At 36.7% G+C, this 25,563-nt stretch overlaps 1 long non-coding RNA gene across 1 annotated transcript; it reads right to left on the bottom strand.

Annotated features, from left to right (window-relative positions):
- Positions 1–371: 371 nt before the first annotated feature.
- On the bottom strand, positions 372–21,775 carry LOC143617709 (uncharacterized). The gene is made up of 3 exons (XR_013150873.1): positions 20,964–21,775; positions 20,282–20,685; positions 372–705 (listed from the first exon to the last, which is right to left on the bottom strand). It is a non-coding gene; the product is annotated as an uncharacterized LOC143617709 (long non-coding RNA).
- Positions 21,776–25,563: the final 3,788 nt, after the last annotated feature.

Raw genomic sequence — 25,563 nt, forward strand, 5'->3', positions numbered from 1 at the left:
GCCACGTGTCCTGGTTTGCTGCCACGTGTCACCAGAGTGTGACATGTGTTGATGCGTCATAACGGCCCATCGCGGTACGCGATGGCCGTCTCCTTGAACTCATCGCGTGGCACGATGGGTCGATGTATATGATTTTTCAGTTTCAGTCCCTCGTCTCTTGGTAGCTTGTCACATCGGGGTCTAACTCTTGTTGTCCAAAAATACTAAGGCGGCTCTTAAGCAGCTCGCGACGATGCGAGCGTGCGAAGTGCAAAGTGCGCCATCAATGCGCCACATTGTGCCCAACGCCCTTCGCCGTCGCCGTCGTCCTCGTCCTCGCCCGAGCGCGAGCGCGTGCTTGTGCGCGTCGGGTGCTACGCACCCTCCGCTAGGACTACTTGATGCATGATATTCATAAAAGAATATTACTATGGAAAATCTCTTCTTTATAAAGAGCTTCCATTTCTTTACCACTTTCCATGTGAAATGGGATTTACATTCCTTATTTATACCTTAGTGGAATGCTTCCACTTTCTTAGATCTTCCAATGTGGGATGGAATTTCTTTCATGTAAGTAAACTTTAACTTAGGAAATATTTTTATTTTTCTTATTTTTCTTATATTTCCTTATTTAATATTTTCTCATTACTTATCTTGAGATTATTTTTGATCCCTCAACTTTCCTAAGTTGTCAAATTTAGATCAAAATTTTGGGGATGTTACATCCTCCCCACCTTAAAATGAATCTCGTCCTCGAGATTCGTTGTTTGAAGTGTGAACAGTTCTTACGTCTTGGTTTGATGATTAGATCCTATCTAATCTGGATGCAGAATTGCTGAGGTTTCTATTTTGTGGTTAACTTACATCTTTGAATGATGTACTCAGTTATTAGTTCAGAATGTCATCAGTAATTGTAAATTGATAAACACAGTGATCAGTTGTGTTTAACTATTTACCTTACCGTTTGTATTCTAAATATTTACCGATGTTAACTACATTGTTGTTTTGATTTAGTCTATCAAATCTATTCCAGTAAGTTGTTGTTTAGATTCAGTTTATCGAATCCATTCTATCCTTGATCTTGATTAATGACGTTCTCTATAGTATCCCTTGACTTAATTTTATTTGCTATACTTAGCGATTGTATTTATTGAATATCTTTGAACTCTTTTTCTTTGACTTTTTGATCAACCTTATTAGGTAGATAATATAATATTCTTGAATGAGCTCCTTTCGATATATATATTTTCTAACGTTTGGTATATCATCCTCCTAGATGATATATTTTCTCAACGTTTTATTTGTTCTAAGTTTTGGATGAATTTGAACCTCTTGATTGTTCTTTAGAGGTAACGAATATAAGCATTCTTGTGTATTAACACGATCTATATGCTAATATTTTATTTATAACTTAGGGAATTAAATACCCTTCTTTGATTACAAAACTTCTCGTTTGAAAACGAGTTATACAAAAGTTAGCTAGCCTATCTTGACATTTCTTTGATGTGATCTTGTCATTAATCTTGACTAGCTTTCTTTGCGGGCATTCAGTCTTAAAGTGACCCGTTTCTCCACATGTAAAACATACTCCTAACTTCTTTCGACATTCATCTATTGTGTGTCCCGCTCTCTTGTAGTATGCACAATTTTTTGAATTTTCTAGTCGACACTTTCCAGTATGTTTTCTTTCACTAGTCTTACATGCTGACTTGGGAGTACTTTCTTCTTTTCCTATCTTTTCGGAATCTTTTGGTTTCTTTGTTTCTTTATAATTCTTCTTTTCTTCTTCTTGATTCCTTATCATGCTGTTGATTAAGTAACCGGCCAATTCCATAGCCGAATCAACTGTTTTGGCATATTGGATCGTACCATGTCTCTTATTTCTCTTTGTAGTCCATATATGTAACGAGTTACTTTATTATATTCTGGAGTTACTAAATGTGGAACCAGTCGGCAGTATTCTAGGAATTTAGTGTTATATTCCCTAAGATTTGTGCCAATAACCTTGTGATTCCATAACTACGTTTGAATCCAATCCATTTCATGAGTTGGGCAAAATTTCTTTAATATTAGACCTTTAAATGTTTCCCAACTTAAATTATACATCACTTCTCTCCCTTTGCTCATCAACAGAGCATTCCACCACTCATGTGCCTCTCCTTTAAACATTAAGGCGGTATACTGAATCTTCTCTTTATCAGTACACTTACTTGTTATCACTATTGTTTCCATCTCCTCAAGCCACCTCACGGTTGTGATGGCTCTTTTATCTCCGTGAAACTCCTTTGGTCCATAATACTTAAAGTCTTTGAACGAACATCCACCGATTTTGAGTTTCTTTCGTTTCTTATTCTTTGAATGATTATCAGCCGTAGAGCTATCATAAGTTTCTTCCTTTCTCGAAGGAACATACTTACTTCGATTTCTCTTGTTAGATTTTGGTTGACTTTGACTCGTAGATATGTCATTGATAGCTTCCTTAATCATCTTTTGAATTCCCTTTATATATTGAGCGGGAATTTCATTATCCTTATTTTCAACATTTTCTTCATTTACAGTTTTCTTGGGAGGACTATTGTGAGAGTTTGCACTTTCTTCTCTTGACATACTACAATTAATTTTAAAAGATAAGTCAAATATTCAAAGAATTTAAAACATATCTTTTATTCATCTTATTATAGTTACAAGAGTGCATGTTTGTTACAATTATACTTTCTACAATTTCTAAGGTTTTATTTCTTCCAACGAATAATTAATTTCTTAATTTTGCTATCTTTCTTGATAGTCTTCTCTTTTTCTTTCATCTCTTCCATTGTTTCTTCCTTTTAAATGCACACAAAGTAAGGATCTTGTGTTGCCGGATAATATTCTTGCTCTTGAATATATTCTTCCGGGTAAGTCTTTACTTCTTTTTCCTTTGGCGTCATTGGTTTCTTGGATCTACTTGATCCTGCTCCATGATTGGGAATTATTTGAGCTAGCGGAATGTCAGAATCATATGAATCCGAATCTTACTCCATTTTTGTTTGGCATGTACTTTCATCACTAGATATAGGAATTGGGAGAAAAGACGTTCCCATAAATCCTTTTCCTTTGCCAGGTCTAGGCTTAACGGATTCTTCGCTAGATTGACGATCGGACATTTGCGCGAGTTTAAATTTAGGGATAGGGAGACGTTAAGAGACGTTCCTATCTTATTTGTTATATCTTATCCGTGTTTAATTTTTGAATGATTTCTTGATACTTTTCAACTAAGTATCTTGTTTGCTTGAATCAATATTCACATAATAAGTTTTTCAAAACTTATCCTTAATCAAAGCCTAGGTATAATTAAATACCTAATTCGCTAAGATTGATGGCTCTGATACCAACCTGTCACACCCCACTTTAGGGTCTAGACGTGTGACCACAAGTTGGTACCACTTTTGTAAATACATCAGAGTTGCGGGTTTTATTTCAGCGGAAGTCTTTAATAAAATATTATTATATTGAAAACTTATTAAAATCTCTAGTTTAAATACTCGCTTGATATTTAAAATATATTTCTTTATAAAACATAACTCTTTTATAATATTTTCAAATAAAATATCTGAGCCATCAGATAGCATCTAATGACTATAACTCCAATCTTTTATCCCTTTTTGCTTGTCTAACCTTTCTTGTTCCCCGTAACATGGGGAAAATACGTCAGCACAAAGCTGGTGAATAACGCTGACTCTAAAATATCTTTTCAATGCCTTTGTGAAATCAACAATAATACCTTGTGACTACTCATTAGGCACCCAACTCAATTGGGATCAAATTACCCTAAGTACCATGTACAAATAATTATATACACAATATCATTTCTTTGAACAGTCCTGTAGACCTTCAGAGGCATGTTGATGATATGCATGGCCTCGGGGAAATGCCGAGTCACCATGTATGAATGGATCCAGACACATATATACTCTTAATCAGGGTGTCCGTTTCTTATTATTGTAACAAAAAGTTTTAAACATTCAGACTCATTATAAAAGGTTTGGGGCGTATTCACATTTTCTGTTTGTAATCAGTTTCTGTTACTGATTCCTGTTTTCTGATTCTGTCTCTTGATTGGTTACCTCGGACCTATAGTACGAGAATAACATTTTGTATAAATAACTAGATCATCGATTTAGCTTCAGACCTCTAGTCTGTTTTTGTATAGCGTTAACCTTGATAAAATCATTTATAAAACATTTTGGACCTTTAGTCTCTTTCTTTATTTACCAATCATATGCTACGTTTTTTCTTCAAGAAGAAACGTCTATACTGAGTTTCTTTCTCAAAAAGAAACATTAATTCAACTATAATCTTTTGTTATAAATATTTCTTAGTCATGAAGAAATATTATTTTGACTATAACCTTTGCTTAAGAAAAGTTATATAATACTAAATCATAATCAAGGTTCGGCTATATCTCCGACTATGGTCTGAGCCGTTTATAATATAATAATAACTTAGGCAGAACCCCTTACCTCGCACGGGTATTCGGAGTTAGATATCCTAAGTTTATACGGGAAGCACTTCTACTCTATGCACGTTTATCGAGGCGTTCTTGATCAACTCTTCTTGGTACGCAAATCGAGGCAATGTTCGGTTGTCGGGTCGTGCACGTACTTTGAGACGGAATGTCAGGTTTTTGAGTGGCACGCACTTCGAGGAAAACACCGGGTTTATGGCATGGATTACGATGTGTTATTTGTTGGGTCGGTGGCACACAAAACGATGTTCGGCACGCAAACCGAGGTAGAGAGAGATTGAGATTCTAGAGAGAGAGTGGAGAGGTGTGCTGCAAATGAGCCGAACCCCCTCCTATTTATAGCCATTTTTGGATCCCATCGCGGTATCGCGATGGCTCCTTTCCTATGGTCATGCCACGTGTCGCCACGTGGACTGACATGTGTGCCACGTGTCGCCACGTGGTCTGACACTTTCTGCCACGTGTCCTGGTCTGCTGCCACGTGTCACCAGAGTGTGACACGTGTTGATGCGTCATCACGGCCCATCGCGGTACGCGATGGCCGTCTCCTTGGACTCATCGCGTAGCGCGATGGGTCGCTGTATATGATTTTTCAGTTTTAGTCCCTCGTCTTTTGGTAGCTTGTCACATCGGGGTCTAACTCTCGTTGTCCAAAAATACTAAGGCAGCTCTTAAGCGGCTCGCGGCGATGCGAGCGTGCGAAGTGCAAAGTGCTCCATCAAAGCGTCACATTGCGCCCAACGCCATTCTCCGTCGCCATCGTCATCGTCCTCGTCCTCGTCCTCACCCGAGCGCAAAGTGCGCCATCAAAGCGCCACATTGCGCCCAACGCCCTTCGCCGTCACCGTCGTCATCGTCCTTGTCCTCGCCCGAGCCCGAGCGCGAGGGAGTGCGTGTGTGCGTCGGGTGCTACGCACCCTCCGCTAGGACTACTTTATGCATGATATTTATAAAAGAATATTACTATGGAAAATCTCTTCCTTATAAAGAGCTTCCATTTCTTTACCACTTTCCATGTGGGATGGGATTTACATTCCTTATTTATACCTTAGTGGAATGCTTTCACTTTCTTACATCTTCCAATGTGGGATGGAATTTCTTTCATGTAAGTAAACTTTAACTTAGGAAATATTTTTATTTTCCTTATTTTTCTTATATTTCTTTATTTAATATTTTCTCATTACTTATCTTGAGATTATTTTTGATCCCTCAACTTTTCTAAATTGTCAAATTTAGATCAAAATTTTAGGGATGTTACACACCTTGAATGGCATACAAGTTTCAAAAGGGTGGTAGTTGTACATTTTTTATATTTTTAGTTTCCATTTTGTTTTAGTTTTTATGTTACTAATTGTATTTCAAGTGTACCATCATAGCAAAAGCTAAGTGTGGGGATACCGCACCATCAGAAAACGAAGTTTCAGTTAAGCGATCCAGAGTGCTTTCATGTTCTTTTTGCTTTGGTTAATCTAGGTACGTGTAAATTTTGTTGTATTTGGAACTTTGTGGGTGTAGTTCACTATAAACCCTCACGAGACCCCACTCGTCCTCCCGGGCTACCAGGGAGTTTACAGGGCTTGTTGCATACGCTAAATGCATTCGTGATTCATACGAAAGTGACTTAGGTCTTTTAACGTTTTTACTTAACTTAACAGATTTTATTATGAAACGAATTAATTTATCTCGGTAATGGTTTAATAAAATTAACAATTATTCATTTTCAAAACTCTTAAAAGACCTATGTCTTACACTTGTGAGAAGCTTGCTTCTACACATCTTGAGATTTTGCAGGTTCGATTGTCAGTTTGGTAATTGGATGAGACGAGAGTATACGAGTGTTACGAGAGTTCACGAGCCGACTGGTCCTTCTCCAGTCACGTTAATATCAGGTGATTTCAGTTTCATAATTTAATTTTGTTTATATTACTTTAAACGTTAAAACAGTAATTGTATAATTATTAATAGAACCGCCACACCTGACCCCCGAAATTTTAAAATTGCTTAATAGTCAAAAAGTCAATTTCAACCCCGTCCATTAAATGTTTATTAATCGTTCTATCATGTTTAAATTTGAGGAAACTGTTAACTATTCTTACATTGAGGACAATGTAAACCTCAAGTGTGGGGATGGGGGAAATTTGAAAATTTTTAGCCCGATAGTACCTCGAAGAGTGTTCAGAAACCAAAGTTGTTAACTGTTAATTATTTCCATTAATGCCAAGTCATAGGTTTCTGATCATGGTTGGTTTTTCAGCATCTCATTAGTCTTACTCACAAATGTTTTTATAACGAGAAGTTGAAAATGGGGTCGTTTAGGCGGGAATAACGAGTCATGGGGACATGTACACATGTTTATATTGTCAGCCCTATTCCTCCAGTACGTGTGTGAGTTGACCCAAATATATATATAATACACATATAATATATAGTACACACATGTCATTTGAGTGTTTTCACTGATGTTCATGGATTACGGGTTCACCGTCGTCAAAATGCAAAAGTTGATAGAGGCAGCTAGGTTAAGCCTCGTCTGGATGAGCGTGAGTGTGGGTATTGGGGTTTGGGGCCTCATTATTACACATATGAGGTGAGGTTAATGTGAGGGGCGGGGGGTTGGGTCCCTTAGAAAACCTTTCTTGGACTTATTTTTCAATTATTTAACCCCGACATTATGTTACGAGACGATCCGGCTTACTAGGTTTATTTGTAATTGTATTTGTTTTTGTTTTTGTATTTGTATTTGTTCCATATTTAAGCATCACGTTATTATGCTTAAAAAAAACTTGTGGAAAAGGCCAAAAAGATGTCTGTTTATATTCAGTTATGTATTCAGTAGTTTGTTTATGTAAAAAAAAAGAAAGAAAAGAAAAAAAAATATGAAATCAGTATGTATGTTAGTTTGCTTATTTAGAGGTTTTATAATAAGTCAGTCAGTTTGTATAGCAGTTTCGTTTATTTAGATGTTTTGTAATAAGCCGGGTCAGATCGTTTGAGCTACTTAAATATTTCCCTTCCATACCCTTAAACCTGGCCCCGTTACAACCCTTTTAAAGACCTCTTGATTTGCATTTGTGCCAAAACAGCTTGATGGATTAATATGTACTTATGAGTGATATTGAGTGCTGAGTGATACTGGCACATCTTTTGCTAGTCCATATATCAAACCGAGAGGAGAGATGTTATATTACGAGTGGTATGAGCATGTGTGCCTTAACCGGAAACAAAGTACACCTGTCTGGGCGGCTCTATTGTTTTTATTATAGCATTTAACCGTATTTGTGAGATGTCAATCAAAAAACAGTGTCAGTCTGGGAAACTGGGTATGACCTTAAACCTTACTAGTATTAATGGCGATAATCTACATACCTATGATGGAGGTTAATGTTTACTTTAGAGTTTTCTTGAGGGCAAGCAAAAGATAAGTGTGGGGATGTGATGGTCGGGTATTTTTTATTTATTTTAGGGTATTAATTATGTAGTTTTATTGAGTATATTGTTAAAACTTTGGTACTTCATACGTGCTTTTGTATTTCAGGTAATTGATCGTTAAAGATGCTAAATGGAGACCTGTACGAGCATGGAATGATATCTCGGGAAGACCGAATCATTATTTGATGTCTTGGGAAGTTTTTCAAGGATTCGGGAAGAGTATAGATGAGTGATCATAAGCCGATGCTAAAACTGAACAAGATGGGTTGACGAAATGCGACCTTGAAGTAAAACGAGCATATCCTGAGCTAGAAAATGAGTTACGAGAGCCATAATATATGAATTTTGGGTTTCTCGACGAGAGGAATCTGAAAAATGAGGTTTTCTTAGGTCGCGGTATGCGATGGGATGGTCATATGGCCATCGCGTACCGCGACGGGAGTGCAGACGGGAATTTTAGGTTTATATGTTATTTTTCATTCTGAAGAACCCTAACTTCGTTTTTAACGACCAAGAGGCGATTCCAGCAGTCCAAGAAGGCGATTTCCGCTATCATAGCTCGTGTCAAGACCCTACATATGATTTCTATCATCCGAATCGAAGATTCGATGATGTCTAGGCTCGACTAATCTCCTAGAATCGCACCCGGGATTTATAGTTTGTAACCTTTTACAGTTTTTCTCATGTGATTAAGAACACTTGTGTATTGTTATTGATGATTGATATATGATTATTGATGTTTAGTATTTTTGTGTGTTCGGTCGGTTTAGGTTTACGTTGATCTGAACGATCTGTTACCAGTTGCTAGATAATTAGTCATATAACTATTTGGTTAGATTGAATACGATAAAACGTACAATTACCCTTAACTGAGTCACACTGGCAAGGACTGTTTGATAACCAGTGTCGTGTGTAAAGTAATTTTTGACGTCTAAGGTTTTGTCTGGTTGATCAGTTTTTAGTTAATCGTTAATAATAAATCTGTTAGGTTGCATGAGATACTGTTTGGTTGCTTACTTGAATTCCCGGGTGTGGTTAGCTTTGTTAACTGCTTAATACTCGTTTACTTGTTCGCTGCTTGGTTCTTTTAATTCAAACTATTGCTTGTGTGATCAGCACTAAAACTTCTTAATTCATAATATTAAATCTGTTACACGAATTGCATTGACCACATACTCCTTGTGATACGATACCCTACTTGCTCTAACTATTTAGAATAATTAGGTTTTTGGTTGACTCAAACGACGGTCATCAATTTGCCAAATCTCATAGTCATAATATGCAGCTATGGAAAATAATATCCTAATAGACTTTAGCATTGCCACCGGCGAAAAGGTCTCATCATAATCAACCCCTTGAGTTTGAGTAAAACCTTTTGCTACAAGTCTTGCTTTATAAGTATCCAAGTTTCCATGCATATCGGTTTTCTTCTTGAAAACCCACTTACTTCCAACCGGCTTGGAGTTTAGAGGCGGTACAACCAAATCCCATACTGGTTGTCATGCATGGATTGCATCTCAACGTTCATGGCTTCAAGCCATTTGTCACAATCAGATTGTGACATTGCATCATGGTATGTGGTTGGTTCATCCGAATCTACCACATAGCATCCATCCACGAAAAATCCATATCTTTCGGGTGGAGTGCTAATTCTACCAGATTTACGAACGTTTTGTGTGTCTTGATCAACAATTTGATCATTCTCAACAAACTCTTGTTGATTGATAGGATTAACCAAACGTGTATCGGCTTGTGGTTCTCGATCCTCCTCGAGTTCCACAATTATACTAGTTCTTTCCATAAGGAACTTAGTTTCCAAGAACTTGACCTTTCGAGCAATAAACACTTTTTGCTCGGTTGGGTTGTAGAAATAATATCCCATAGAGTCTTTGGGATATCCTACAAAGATACACTTAGTGGATCGACTTTCAAGTTTGTTTTGGGTGTTGTGCTTAACATAAGCTTCACAACCCCATACCTTTAAATATGATAACGATAGAACCCTTCCATGCCATATTTTAAAATGTGTCTTGTCCACTTTCTGGGTTTGTGCCATATTTAAAATACGGGCTGTCGAGAGCAATGCGAAACCCCAAAATGATAGAGGCAATGTGCTTCTAGCCATCATAGATCAAACCATATCCAATAGAGTTTGATTCCTCCTTTCGGACACACCATTATGTTGTGGTGTTCCGGGTGGAGCGAGTTGTGAGATAATACCACAACTCCTAAGATGATCTTGAAAAGCATCACTAAGGTATTCACCTCCTCTATCCGAATGAAGTACTTTGATGGTTTTATTGAGTTGATTTTCTACATCATTTTGGAAGACTTTGAACATTTCAAAGGCTTCATCTTTGTGTCTTAACAAGTACACATACCCTTAACGACTATAATCGTCGATAAAGGTAATGAAGTATTTTTCACAATTCCTTGTCATTGCCTTAAAAGGACCACATACATCCGATTGTATGATACCTAATAAGTCTTTTGCCCTTTCATTAGTTCCACTAAAGGGCTCCTTGGTCATCTTTCCTTGTAAACAAGATTCACACTTATCAAATGAATCATCATTCGATTCCAAAAGACCATTCTTTTGAAGTGTATGTATGCGATCTTTGTTTATAAGACCAAGGTGAAAATGCCAAAGATAAGTCTTACTCAAATCCATTTTGAGTTTCTTGGTGCTTGATTGGTACAACTTGTTATCAAAGAATGTGTTATCATGAACTAATTCATAAATGCCATTAGACGTCATTGCTTTAAAATAAAAGACATTATTCATGAAAGCACAAATACCATTGTTCACAAACTTTAAATCATAACATATTGTCTTAAAAGAGAAACGGAGATAATGTTCCTAGTCAAACAAGGAGCATACAAAATGTTTTTCAAAACAACTTCCAAACCGTTTGGAAGCTTCAAAACGTAGTCTCCTTGGGCTTCGACATCAAATTTTGCTCCGTTGCCCATGAAGAGACTTGTATCTCCTTTCTTAAAATTCTTATATCTTTTGAACTCCTGCAACAAATTGCATATATGAGTTCCACATCCGGTATCCATTACCCATGTGCTAGAAGAAATAACATTAAGATCAATATGGATCATGAAAGTTGTACCCGAGGTTTGCCCCGCATCCCTCTTTGCTTTCAACTCTTTGAGATAAGTTGGACAATTTCTCATCCAATGTCCTTTCTCACTACAACCAAAGCACGGATCCTCCGAGCTAACCTTTAGATTCTTCTCTTTTGGTTTGTGTGGTTCCGCTTTTGCCTTCCCTTTGAACTTACCCTTGGTATGTCCCTTACCTTTGGCAACCTTTGCCTTAGGTTCTGGGTGATGCCTCTTCTTGTTGCTTCCTTCATTGATAATGAGAACCGGTAAACCTTTTTACCCATTCCCGCTTCGGCCGTTTTAAGCATTGCGTGAAGCTCACCAATGCTTTTGTCCCATCCATTCATGTTATAATTCATGACAAAAGTCTCAAACCTTTTGGTTAGGCTATTAAGGATCATATCCGTGGCTAACTCTTTTGAGACGGGACAATTTAGCCTTTCAAGTCGATCAATGTGGCTTTTCATCTTAAGCACATAAGATGAAACCGATTGGTTTTCTTCCATATGACATTCATGAAGCGCTCGAACCGTTTCGAAGCGTTCCACCCTAGCTTGATTAAGGAACATTTCCTTAAGTTGGGTGATCATGTCATATGCCCCATGATTTTCAAAGTCCTTTTGAATTTTGGGAATCATAGTTCCCAACATGAGACAAGAAACTTGCATTGAATCCTCGGTGTATTTTAACCAATCGTTATAGGCATCTACATCCTTAATGTTTGAGAACAATTCTCAAATTTCGATACCAATCCATAAAATTGTTATAGTTAAGACGATCCTTATCGAGTATGGCTCTTAGTGATAGGTTATGCACGAGTGGGATAATTGCGTTAGGTGGATTGTTGATTGCGGCCATCTACATAATTTAACAAAGCTCAATTTTAGTATTTTCGATATCATTAATCATTTTAGTCGTTAATACCCTTTTATGTCTTCAAGACAATTAATGATTGAAATCTAGAACCTAACGTTACATTCTCATAGTAGTTAGGTGACCTTTATCATACTATTGAATTAACAAGGTAGTCAACGCTTGACGATTGCAACCCTTTGCAACTTCTAGTTTTATGGGATCGGTTAAACATCATATGTTTAGTGGCATGTTTAATCCCATCAACACCTTTGTACGCCATGCTTTAGTGACCCTATTCACATGGTTTCTAAATCAAGTCGTCCTACTTACACACACATCGAGTTCCCAAGTGATTCGAGTGTCGTATAAAAGGATGGTGTTAAACTTGTTTTTAAAAGGGATTTATGTTTTCTAAATTCTAGATTGGAAAACAATTTGCGTACCTGGATTTGCATGCATTCAAATGCATGGTACTTTGTTTGAAAAACCAATTTTCAAAGTTCCTTTAATAAAACCCATTTTATTGTGAAATCATTAACCTTTAACAAAACTAATTTTATTACCTAATGATTTCTAAGGAACCAATTTTATGCAAGTTGTTGATTTTAAGTTAACAATCCATATGCAAAACATAAAACAACCAAACATGCATAAATAAAACAACCACAAGTTCATAACCATAGACACCTAAACTTGGCTACACTTTTTAACCGAAACAAGTGTGCCAAAAGGTCTCTCCTAAGGGACGAGAATGACAGAAGTCATATGTCGGTGAACTCCCACTTGACCCCGCATCCAAATGCTTCAAGTGTCCACCTTGTCTTGTGACTCTTCCACTTTATTTGGGCTTTCTTTTGGGCTCCAACGTTAGCTCCTAGCTTTCTTGGGCCTCCATGTTTGGTTTTTAACCATTGGGCTAAAATCCCATCTTGGACTGTGAGGTCCATTAAGGCCCAAAACCAAAACCATAACTTTGTTGCATCTTCTTTTACCAAAAATATATCCTAATACATTTTCTTCTAGTAAAAGAAATACAACTAATCTACTTATTATTACAAACCAATATGAAATGAACAAATAGATTACAAACCCAAATAAAAGAATATTACAACCATATTGAATAATTGAATGAATCACAAAACAAACACAAATCCAAACACAAGGTCATGGCTAGGTTATGAACATGCAAATGAATATCCGAATATGCAAACTGTGTAAATCCAAAATGGTTCCCTTTTAATCCTTAAAGTTTTCGGCCATGGTTAAGCAAACCAAAAACTTTGGGTTTTTGTCCAAACAAAATAATCAATCATCCAAATGACTTAATTCTTCAAGATTACCACATACATGTAAAGTATAATCTTGAAAAACCAAGGGGTAACCAAAAGCCCCAAAACTTTCGGTCATATGGTGAACCACATCATAAAACCCGAAAATATTTAGATCTGTTGAAGCATTTTTCCGTATAAGCGGCTCTTGTTGCCATTGTTGGGTTTTATCAAGATTACCAAAGTCATATAAACCCATTTATATGAAAAATTCAGCGGAAAAATAAGTTTTAAATCTTGTTAATTAGATGAATAAAAACCGATTTTATATGCAAAACCCAAGCCCCGGATCCATATACGAATTTTCATGCTTACCAATATAAAAAACCACAGGGTGTTCATAGAATACTACCTTCAATAGTCCAAGAAAATGAAAGGAGATGATGATATGAAGGCGAGTCTTTGACGGGTGCTCCATTTGACAACCCTTAAGTGATATAAGACCGTTAATAACCATGCATAAAATTGGTTTATTTTGTGGAATTAGTTTCCTATGCTTACTCATATAATTGTAGGTAGGAGAAGATAAAGGATGTAATTACAAGAACGTGGGTGAAAACGGTGAAGAAAACGGAGTTGAAATGAGAAAGATATGAAGAAAACAAGAAAATGAGAAAGAGCTCCACCGTGAGCAATGGTCTGGACCGTGGGCCACGGTCCAACTGATCAAAAACGACAATTTACACCGTACCGTGGCGTTCTGGAGACCGTGGAGACCACCGTGGGCCACGGGGCGGAGCTGTAAATGCCGAAAATACTTGTTTTTATTCCGTTTTTGGGTGTCTTTTCATCTATCTAACACTTTGGAACGACCGAGGGGCGATTTTTGGGTCCAAGAACAAGACTTTGGTGATTATAATCATTTGTTTGGGTTTATGATTCGTTCGATTATCTTAATTGAGGTGATGATTAATCAAACGATGTGTGACTAGTACTCTTTATGTTCTCTCCCGAGTTGTAAGGTTTTCTAATTGGATATTGGTTAATCGTTTATGTTATTGATGAGATAGTATTTTGATCATATGATTATTTTGCTATGGTTATTGTGTGTTTCTTTTGTAATTGTTAGTATGGTATAAATTCGTGTTCTTGACTATCCGTTCTTGGTGCCATAGGCAATCGAGATTTAGTAGAAGAGAATTAGGGTTAACAATACTAAACTGATTTTTGAGTGACAACCTTGAATTTTTGTAATCCAAGTACTTAGTCCTCTCTTATCACATCCAAACGCATTTTCACGAACAATAATTGTGTAGTTCATCTCACAAGTAAACATTAACTTTATCAACATTGGAAACCTGAAATCGGGAGAGAGCATTGTTTCTCTATTGTTTAAAACTTGCTTAATTATTTAAGTTATTTTCATTAATCAAAACCAATCAACCAACTATTTGAATTACTTTTGCATTTAGTTTAATTTAGATAAATAACAAAACTACTTGGTAACACTATTTCCACAAATTCCCTGTGTTCGATACCCGCTTACCGCTATCTAACTAGTTGTATTCGGTTTATTTTTGAGTGAGTCTTCGACCTCACGTCAAATTTTGGCGCTGTTTCCGGGGAGTAGTGCGCAACGTGTGTAAGCTTTAGTAGTTTTTGTTTGTTATTTTCGATTTTACGCTGGTTGTGTTAGTGTGCAGGTACCTACATGTGTATGCATACTAGAGGCTCTAACAATCTTCTTGGTTATTCAACTGCATCAAACAACAACATGGATTCACCAGTTCCCACAACCGCTTAGATGATAGATCTTGCTATATTTTGCGGCTCTATTCCATGCATCTTGTGTAAGGAGCCACTTCACCCTTGTATTGGTTGCCACGAGTCCCGATTTAGACGGGAAAAGCAAAATTTGAAGATCCACTAATGCCTTGCTATGAGAATCCTTCCCCTCCATATTTCTATGATTCAGATACAACGGTGGAGGATGGTTATTACTCTAACAGATGGGATCGGGACGAGGATGCTTATTATGAGCCAAGAATGGATGGGCGATGTTTCTGTTGCGGTCGTGATCATACTTTTGATTATGATGTGTGCTCAGTGTATTTGGAAAATTCAAAGTATTGGAATAAATAAATGATGGATGCGTACATCTCAAGACCGTATCGGGGATACCAACAGTATCATCCTGAGGAATATTATGTGCCTGAAGGTGTCTATACTTATCAGAACAAGGAGGAGAAAAGGCTTGCTATGTTGGAAATGATTTTGTCCAAACTCGAGCAGTATTTATCAGCACCCAACCTTTTCGATGAAGATCGAATCAGCTGTCTAGTTTCCAAGTGTCAGAAGTTAAAAATGAATATAGAAATATAAGAGCGTCTCTCACCATTAACTGATGATATTAGAGATTATTCTCACATGGAGGAGAAGGTTGTGGAGGATAATACCACAACAACAAATCCTTTATCTGATGAAGAGTCATGGTTGGATCAGATGGCGTGTGAAGATGATGAGACAGAGCAGTCTGATGAGATGAATGTGTATACCGAACCTCTTCCCATATCCATCATTCCAATTAACAAGTGTGGGGAAGATGGTTCGGGGAAGAAGACGAAAAGTGCGAAGCTACAAGACATCAGTGTATATCTCGTGAAGTGGATCAGCGAAAACCATAGGTGCTTTCTAAACATGCCAGTTATACCGACAAACTTATAGAGATGGCATGTAATTTTCCGGGAATTCATTGGAAATACATTGGGTAAGTGTGCATTGAGACTACCATAGCGTATATTAGGTACGGTCTGGCTGAAGACCATTAAACTTAGCGCCCTCGGGAGGCAGCCTGAGGATGTAGAGTAGTGTATTTTGTTTGGTTTTTGTTTTGGGTGTGTTTGTGTTTTAACAGGTTCTACAATTCAATCATCATGGATGCAATAATTCAAGTGTGGGGATGTTTGCAATATTCCCTGTGAGATATCAAAGAGTCTATGAAATGCGTTCATTCCGGTTAAAGCACAACATCCACATCATTACAAACACATGATCAGGTGCATGTGTTTATCTATCCTGTGTCTTATTTGTTTTCGTATACTTGGTGGTGTGAAATTTTTGTGTTGGAAATGGTGTTATTTGTCGAGTCAATTAGGTAGTTAGCCGTTCTTGGTTTGCGGGTGGTATTTCTCGAGTTTAGATTATAAATTGCACCATACATTGGGGACAATGTATCCCAAGTGTGGGGATGAGGAAAATTCTGTTTGTTTTGAAAAACTTTGTTTTAAAAAAAATTTAAAGAAAAAAATATAAAAAATGTGTTTAAAAGAATCGGAAAGTGGTAAGATGGCGGGGTAAAGTTTTGGTCTCTTTTCATGGTCACAATTCCCTAAATAACATGTGCCTAGTTGTTTTTAAAAGGAGATGATGTAGTTTTCTAACCAAGGTTAGCATGCTTTCGGTGTAATAACTTGCATAAGATATTCGTTTACACTTGAGAATTGAGGAAGTATTGGTTGGTGGAAAAGTTGATATTCTCCCATAGAATTTGTACAATTAGTACATTTCGAGATCTTAGCGTGGCATGAGTGCAAAAGTGATAGAGGCACTTAGGTTAAGCCTCGTCTGGATGAGCGAGAGTGTGAGTACTGGGGGTTGGGGCCTCATACATTATACATATGAGGATGGTTATGTGAGGGGCGGGGGGTTGGTTCCTTTAGAAAACCTTATTGGGCCTGTTCTTTTATTTAATCAACCCCGGTGTTATTTTGCGAAATGATCCGACTTAATAGGTTTCTATGTAATTGTTTTAGTATTTATCAGTTAGAGATGTGAAGCATTATGTTTATCATGCTAGTATGTAATGTTCAAGTATTATATTAGTAAAAAAAAGGTTTGTATTAGAATTGCAATGTTTATGTATGCAATGTTCAAAGTAATATGTATTGATGTGAAAAAAAAAGAAAAAAAAAGAGAAAAAAAAAGAAAAGAAAAAGAGAAGTTATTGATGTTTATAGTTGTTTATTTTTATTTTTTTTACTTAGTTTGTTTGTAATAAGTCGGATCGAATCGCTTGAGCTACTTTCAATATTAACTTCCATACCCTTACACTTGGCCCCATTACAACCCATTTTAAGACCTCTTGATTTGTATTCATGTCAAAAGCATTTACATAGGTGGAGATTTGATGATTGTACAAGCGTATGTTAGGAGAATTGACTAAATGTGAAATGAGAGTTGACTAAATATGAAATGTATGGATGATCACCAAGAAAAGGTTGATGTGTAAATGTGTTTTATGTATAGAAAAACCGAAAGCATGTTAGGTTTGGTTAGAAATCTATGGTTTAAATGGAAAGTCAAGTGAACTAGTGCAACCGATAAAAAAATATAAGGGAATAGGGTATGACTTGGGACATAACTGAACCGGAAGTGTGGTAAGATTGATGGCTACAAGTTGAAAAATAACAAATAGTTTGTGTTGAGATGTTGCTTGAGGGCAAGCAACGGGTAAGTGTGGGAATGTGACGGGTGGTCCATTGGACAACCCATAAGTGACATAAGACCGTTAATAACCATGCATACAATCGGTTTATTTTGTGGAATTAGTTGACTATGGTTACTCATATTATTGCAGGTAGGAGAAGATAAAGGATGTAATTATGAGAACGTGGGCGAAAACGGTGAAGAAAACGGAGTTGAAACGAGAAAGATATGAAGAAAACAAGAACATGTGAAAGAGCTCTACCGTGGGCCACGGTCCAGATGATCAAAAACGACAGTTTACACCGTACCATGGCGTTCTGGAGACCGTGTAGACCACCGTGGGCCACGGTGCAGAGCTGTAAATGCCGAAAATACTTGTTTTTATTCCGTTTTTGGGTGTCTTTTCATCTATCTAACACTTTGGAATGACCGAGGGGCGATTTTTGGGTCCAAGAACAAGACTTTGGTGATTATAATCATTTGTTTGGGTTTATCATTCGTTCGATTATCTTAATTGAGGTGATGATTAATCAAATGATGTGTGGCCAGTAATCTTTATGTTCTCTCCCGAGTTGTAAGGTTTTCTATATGAATATGGGTTAATCGTTAATGTTATTGATGAGATAGTATTTTGATCATATGATTATTTTGCTATGGTGATTGTGTGTTCGTTTTGTAATTGTTAGTATGGTATAAATTCATGTTCTTGACTATCCGTTCTTGGTGCCATAGGCAATCGAGATTTAGTAGAAGAGAATTAGGGTTAGCAATACTAAACTGATTTTTGAGTGACAACCTTGCATTTTTGTAATCCAAGTACTTAGTCCTCTCTTATCACATCCAAACGCATTTTCACGAACTATAATTGTGTAGTTCATCTCACAAGTAAACATTAACTTTACCAACATTGAAAACCTGAAATCGGGAGAGAGCATTGTTTCTCTATTGTTTAAAACTTGTTTAATTATTTCAGTTATTTTTCATTAATCAAAACCAAACAACCAACTATTTGAATTTACTTTTGCATTTAGTTTAATTTAGATAAATTACAAAACTACTATGTAACACTATTTCCACAAACTCCCTGTGTTCGATATCCGCTTAATGCTATCTAACTAGTTGTATTCGGTTTATTTTTGAGTGAGTCTTCGACCTCACGTCAGTCTTCAAGATAAAAGAACCTCAAGCTTGTATACCCTTCAAGCTTCCAACAAACACCTTGATTTTGCTAGGATTTATACTTGAAAAACTCTTCCTTGATATTTCTTTCTTTGGCCGAAATCAAAAGAGAAAAAGAGTAAGAAGTTTTCTTACAACTTGTGTGTATGAGAGAGAGAGAGAGAGATTTGTTTGTGAGCAATAATGCACCACATAAATCTGCTAACCAAAAATAGAGCATGTCTTGAAATAAATAAAACTATTAAGTGAGGAGAGAGAAGGGGGAAAAAGTGTGCAGCCAAAAGATTCCTACCGAATTCAAACTTAGGTATTCTATTTTATTTATTTATGTTATAACATAATATGCAAAATCCAGTATGCTTTGAATATTGTTATTTAACCATCTTAAATAACTTCATATATGCAAAATGCAAAAGCAGTAGGTTTTTCATATTGTTATTTAACCAATTTAAATAACTTCGTATATGCAAAATGCAAAAGCATTAGGTGATGGACCCCAATTCAGCAAACGACTACTAGCCGTAGGAAATGGGTCGGGTCTAACCCGGAGCTGGTCTCCAATACATGAAAATGGGTGATGGGTCAAGTTTCACCCACGTTCTTCACCACCAGCTATTTATTTTACATGTGTTTCTTTGCATTTTAATTACCTAGATTTATCTACTTGTACTTTAAGCTTCTTAGGTAGTAAGCAGTTTATTTTCCTTGTTATTTAGGATCATGGGTCGGTTATTTATTTTCTGGTTTCTGTATGTATTGCAATTATCAATGAATGAAATGTGGTGATTTATGTTTTAATTTTATTCTACTTGGTTCTTTCCTTCGTGAGTGACCAGTAAAACCATTGCTAGCACAAGTTGGCTCCTTGTGTGGTGATCTTTGGACTCTACTCAGACCTAAGGTGGTGTTGCTGTATCCTTAGGGTTGACTAGATTTGCCCTATCGAATCCTCGTGTGGTGAATTTCTGTATCACGAGTATCCGTTAGTATTCGATTTCTTTGTCAGATTCAAATTATTATCCGTTACCGGGCTGATTGCTCTCATCCAGTATAAGAGCTTAGCTCGATTCCATTATTCCTATCAACTACAACCCTAATTTCAGTTCGTTGTTACCTACAATCATGGCCTACAAAGAATTGTGGAAGATCAATTACGGGAGTTGCAAGACCAGTTTCATGAACTAACTGCCGCTATGCGACAACAGCGAGGTCGGGATTGAACCCCCACTCGTTACCGACCAGAAGATGAAGATGAAGACACTGATTACAATCCCTATGGTCGTCAACACCGAGACACCAATTACAACAACAACATCAAGGTTGACATACCTGAGTATGACGGGAAGCTTGATCTGGATACTTTAATTGAGTGGATGCATACCGTAGAACGGGTCTTTGACTATAAACAAACAACTGAAGACCAGAAGGTCAAACTCATAGCCCTAAACCTGCGAAAATATGCATCTACATGGTGGGAGAATGTTTGTGTTAAAAGGGAACGATTGGGTAAAGAAAAAGTGAGAACTTGGTCCAAAATGAAGAAGCTACTGAAACAAAAGTTTTTACCTACTTATTATGTGCAAGACATCTTCTCCAGGCTTCACTCTCTGAAACATGGATCACGGCCAGCCCAAGAGTATTCTCAAGACTTTGAGTATCTCATCATGAAGTGTGGGTTAAATGAAGATGATCCACAAACTCTTGTAAGGTATTTACGAGGTCTTGAACCCAGAATCGCACATGTTATAAGGCTGCAACCCTACTCTTCTTTGGCAGAATTGACAATGTTGTCTCACAAATTTGACCAACAACAAGAATTGAGAGGAAAGGCTGAAGTGGGTCGTGCTACTACTACTACTACTACTACTACTACTACTACTACCACTACTACTACCACTACTACTACCACTACTACCACTAACTACTACTACTACTACTACTACTACTACTACTACTACTACTACTACTACTACTACTACTACTACTACTACCACTACTACTACCACTACTACTACCACTACTACTACCACCACTACTACCAACTACTACTACTACTACTACTACTACCACTACTACTACCACTACTACTACCACTACTACTACTACCACTACTACTACTACCACTACTACTACTACTACCATGCCCTCACCCAAACCTGCTGCTACGAAAGCCATAATAACACCGAAGACACCTATCCCGTATTCCAAAGTATTTTGGCGTTGTTTTAGATGTCAAGGATTAGGCCACTTTGCATTTGAGTGCCCTAACAAACGGGCTATTACTTTAGTAGAACTTGAGGCTGAAACCGGACCAAAGTATGATGAAGAATCAACTCCTCAATCAACAGTTGAAGAGGTGGTAGTGGGCCGTGATGAAGGGGAGAATTTGATGGTGCAACGGGTGTTAAGCGGGGCTGCAGTTCAAGGTGACAACATACAACGAGAGTTACTATTTAGGACCCGCTGTACTGTAGAGAATAAATTATGTTCATTGGTTTTTGATAGTGGTAGCTGCACCAATGTGGCATCTCAGTCCATGGTCATGAAGCTAAACCTACCCACTGCACCTCATCCTTCACATTATGATATCCATTGGCTCAGTCATGGAAAAGGCATTCGAGTTACCAGACAAGTTCTATTATCATTCACTATTGGGCAGAAATACAAAGATGAAATTTGGTGTGATATGTTACCCATGGACGTGTGTCACATTTTATTGGGTCGACCTTGGTTATTTGACAGGCGCGCCATGCATGACGGACACCAGAATACATACTCTCTTACCAAAGAGGGCAGAAAAATTACCCTACTACCCCTATCACCCAATGGTCGTGATCAGCGAGCCCTCTCTTTGTTTCAGTTTGGTAGGTCCCCATTATATGATATTGATACTGACTCATCAAGTTTGAGGACAAACTTCTTCAAAGATGGAGAGGATGATGGACCCCAATTCAGCAAACGACTACTAGCCGTAGGAAATGGGTCGGGTCTAACCCGGAGCTGGTTTCCAATACATGAAAATGGGTGATGGGTCAAGTTTCACCCACGTTCTTCACCACCAGCTATTTATTTTACATGTGTTTCTTTGCATTTTAATTACCTAGATTTATCTACTTGTACTTTAAGCTTCTTAAGTAGTAAGCAGTTTATTTTCCCTGTTATTTAGGATCATGGGTCGGCTATTTATTTTCTGGTTTCTTTATGTATTGCAATTATCAATGAATGAAAGGTGGTGATTTATGTTTTAATTTTATTCTACTTAGTTCTTTCCTTCGTGAGTGACCAGTAAAACCATTGCTAGCACAAGTTGGCTCCTTGTGTGGTGATCTTTGGACTCTACTCAGACCTAAGGTGGTGTTTCTGTATCCTTAGGGTTGACTAGATTTGCTCTATCGAATCCTCGTGTGGTGAATTTATGTATCAAGAGTATCCGTTAGTATTCGATTTCTTTGTCAGATTCAAATTATTATTCGTTACCGGGCTGATTGCTATCATTAGGTTTTACATATTGTTTTTTAACCCATTTAAATAACATAGTAAATGCAAAATGCAGAAGCAGTAGGTTTTGCATATTGTTATTTAACCCATTTATATAACATCGTATATGCAAAACGCAAAATCTCTCATAACATAAATTATCCATTTAAATCATTTTTTACACAAGTGAAAATATTTAGAAATCCAATTTTCAAATATTCTAAGTGTTGATATTTATTTGTTAGATCATATCTTAAATAAATATCGTGGTGTTTGTCTAGCTTGTTATTGGGTATGACCCAACTTGGATCATAACGTACTAGCCACATCAACTCTAATATGTGTCTTGGGCAGACCGATTCCAACATTATGAACATCTTTAATTTAGCAGCTTTCCCCAAATTATGACTCGAGATAGGCTGAAACCGCCGGTTTTCTCAATTGGTACAGATATGAGTACTAAAACTAAAATAGTTATTGTGAAGCCATACAAACGAATTAAAACGAAATTAAATAACCGTTGAAACCAAGACTCAATGAAGTTCATCATAGGATTTTGCCACGCATCATTCTAGTTCTTTATGACTAAGTTATGACCCAATCTTTGACGACCAAATTTTTGTCCAGAATTGAAACACCATTAGAACCTATGTTCTTGATGTTTTGAAATGGTTTTTGATGAAAAACAATTATGTTACTCATTGTGTGATTTTAGTACATGTGTACCATCTTATTACACAAATCCTTATGGTCCAAGAGTCAACAAAAAATATAAAATCAGAACTTTAAACGAGTCAAAATCCCAAAACAGACCATACTAGCCTTTAATAAGCAAAGACGTGTCTTAGGATTGAAAAACACCTTAATCAACCAAAGATTGAAGAAAGGAAACAATGAAACATATTTATAAGACTAATACAAACTGAAAACATACCAAAACATTACTCAAATCGGATTGAAAAGCAAGCAATTGTTCTTTTTGACTTTTAAAGTCAACTTAGGCAAGAACATTTTAATTTGTTTTCACAAATCCAAAAATTAGAGATAAAGGAAGAGATGAGAATTTGGATATGTTGAGAAATGTTGGTATTTATAAACAAGAAGGAGTGGACAAGTTTTCATGGATGGCAGACATTAAACCATCTTACAACCAATTTTGCATTCAATGTGGTTGGTTGATTTTTAAAATAAATTAGTTAATAAAATAAAATAATTGATTTAATAAAATCTGATTTAAAGGTTGGGGAAAAGTTTGGTTTTTGGCAAAAATGGTCACTGTACTTTGGATTGGGTTGGTTTCGAGCATAAAATTAACGAATTAAACACCATCAAAGATATTAAAACAACACGACAAGTATGGGATATGATTATAACTTGAAGGACATTCTTTTAAAGGATCCAAGTGTAACAAAGTTTAAAAATGGTCAGGTTTTCGGGTTTTGAAAAGGACGTATGTCACATTAAGAGTGCTCTTGAGAATTGAATTGGAAATTGCAAGTGTATTTGTCACAATAATTTAAAAGATTTTTATAAAACAAAATGATATAATTTAGAGTTAGCGAAGTAATCAACAATATTTATAGGTTTTCTTATAAATATATTGAAAAGGTTTACAAATGGATAGTAAATTAAAAAATGTATATTACAAAATAAAAGTAAAAAATGAAGAAAAAAGTTATAAATTTTCTTAAACACTTAACGTGTCAACCCAAACCCTACAAGTTTTTGAAACAGATTAACCTGAACACACCTGTTTTTTAAACATATCGTATAAATCGACCCAAAACCTGTTTTTTTCTTTGATGAGTTTTGGGTGGTAGGTGGATCAAAATACTTTGTTATCATAAAAGAAAAAAAAATTGAAAAACGTAAATATTGATTGTCCCATGTTTATAAAACAAGTACAAGAAATGAATGTATCGGACCCGCTTGAAAGGCTGAAGCCACCAACCCCATTCTTTTTCATTGACCATCTCCGGAGGCTTGTTTTTCCGGCGACCCAAGTATGTGAAATCACAGACACCAAATTATATATATAAGCTTTTATGATACATGCATCAAGTGTTTTATAACCAAAATTACAACTTTTTAACATTAAATCCCTGCAAATTTTGAGCAACTTGAAACACACATATCTTTATGCTGCCCCGGAGCGTCGTATCATATACACAGTGACATGTAAGGCCCCGTTTCCGGTGCCTCACTTTTGACATTGGATTTATTCATAAACACAGTTCTAAATATCAGAGTTAACTAAAACTTTACGCGAAATATAAAACTTCAACCATAACATAACTTTCAAATCTTGTCTTAACAAACATTCATAGTCATTAAACAAAACATAGTCTTTAAAACATCGTAACATTTCCTTGAGATGTTAGTATCTTCAATTCCATGTGTTGGTACATGATGTCAGTAGTTCAGTATCTAGTGTCTGTAATCGTGTTAGTTTGATTTGTATTGGTGTTTTAGTTAACTTGTCTCACAAGTTAGCCTAATATAAGCGAACTTGTGGACAAGCGAAGTTATCAACAACTTCGCCTAGTCTGTTAGGCGAAGTTGTCGATAACTATATATGTTAGGCGAAGTTGTCGATAACTATATATGTTTGGCTACGGCTTGTTTTGAAGAGGGAATTTCAGTACGTGTAATTGTGATTTGGCTATCACGTGTTAAAGTAGTTGCAATACAACGTGTCTATTGAGTATTGTAACGTGTCTTTGTACTTGGGTTTAACGTATATCGCGTCTAACACTCGTATCGTCTTACGTAGGGATTCCGCACCTACGTAATACGAGATATTTCCGTGTAGATCCGGCTGGGAACCTACAATTAGTATCAGAGCGTTTGCTCGTGATTGTGTGGTTCGAGATTATCACACGATTGTAGAAATCGTTCCGTTCGACTATTCGCGGGACGAGTTTACGTTGAAATATCGAGTTTTTGTGTCCTACCCATCTCCCACCATCAAGAATAACCCATTACACCTTCGCATACCTCGCAATAGGTTAAAATCAAACCTGCAAAAACCTTGTGTTCATCAGGCGAAGTTGCCGCCACTGTTTGTAGGGTTTGGGCGAAGATATAAGTTTAAGCGAAGTTATCATTAACTTCGCCTGAAGTTATCATTAACTTCGCCTGTCTCACAAGTTCGCTTGAATTAAGAGAAGTTGTCATTAAGCGAAGTTAACATCAGGCGAAGTTAAGAAGCAAGCGAAGTTAAGGTTTAGCGAAGTTAAGCTTAAGCGAAGTTATACTTAACTTCGCCTACTG

This window comes from Bidens hawaiensis, unplaced genomic scaffold (assembly GCF_021521415.1).
Source record: "Bidens hawaiensis isolate Kalapana, Puna unplaced genomic scaffold, B.hawaiensis_p1.1 tig00057101_1, whole genome shotgun sequence".
NCBI lineage: Eukaryota > Viridiplantae > Streptophyta > Magnoliopsida > Asterales > Asteraceae > Bidens > Bidens hawaiensis.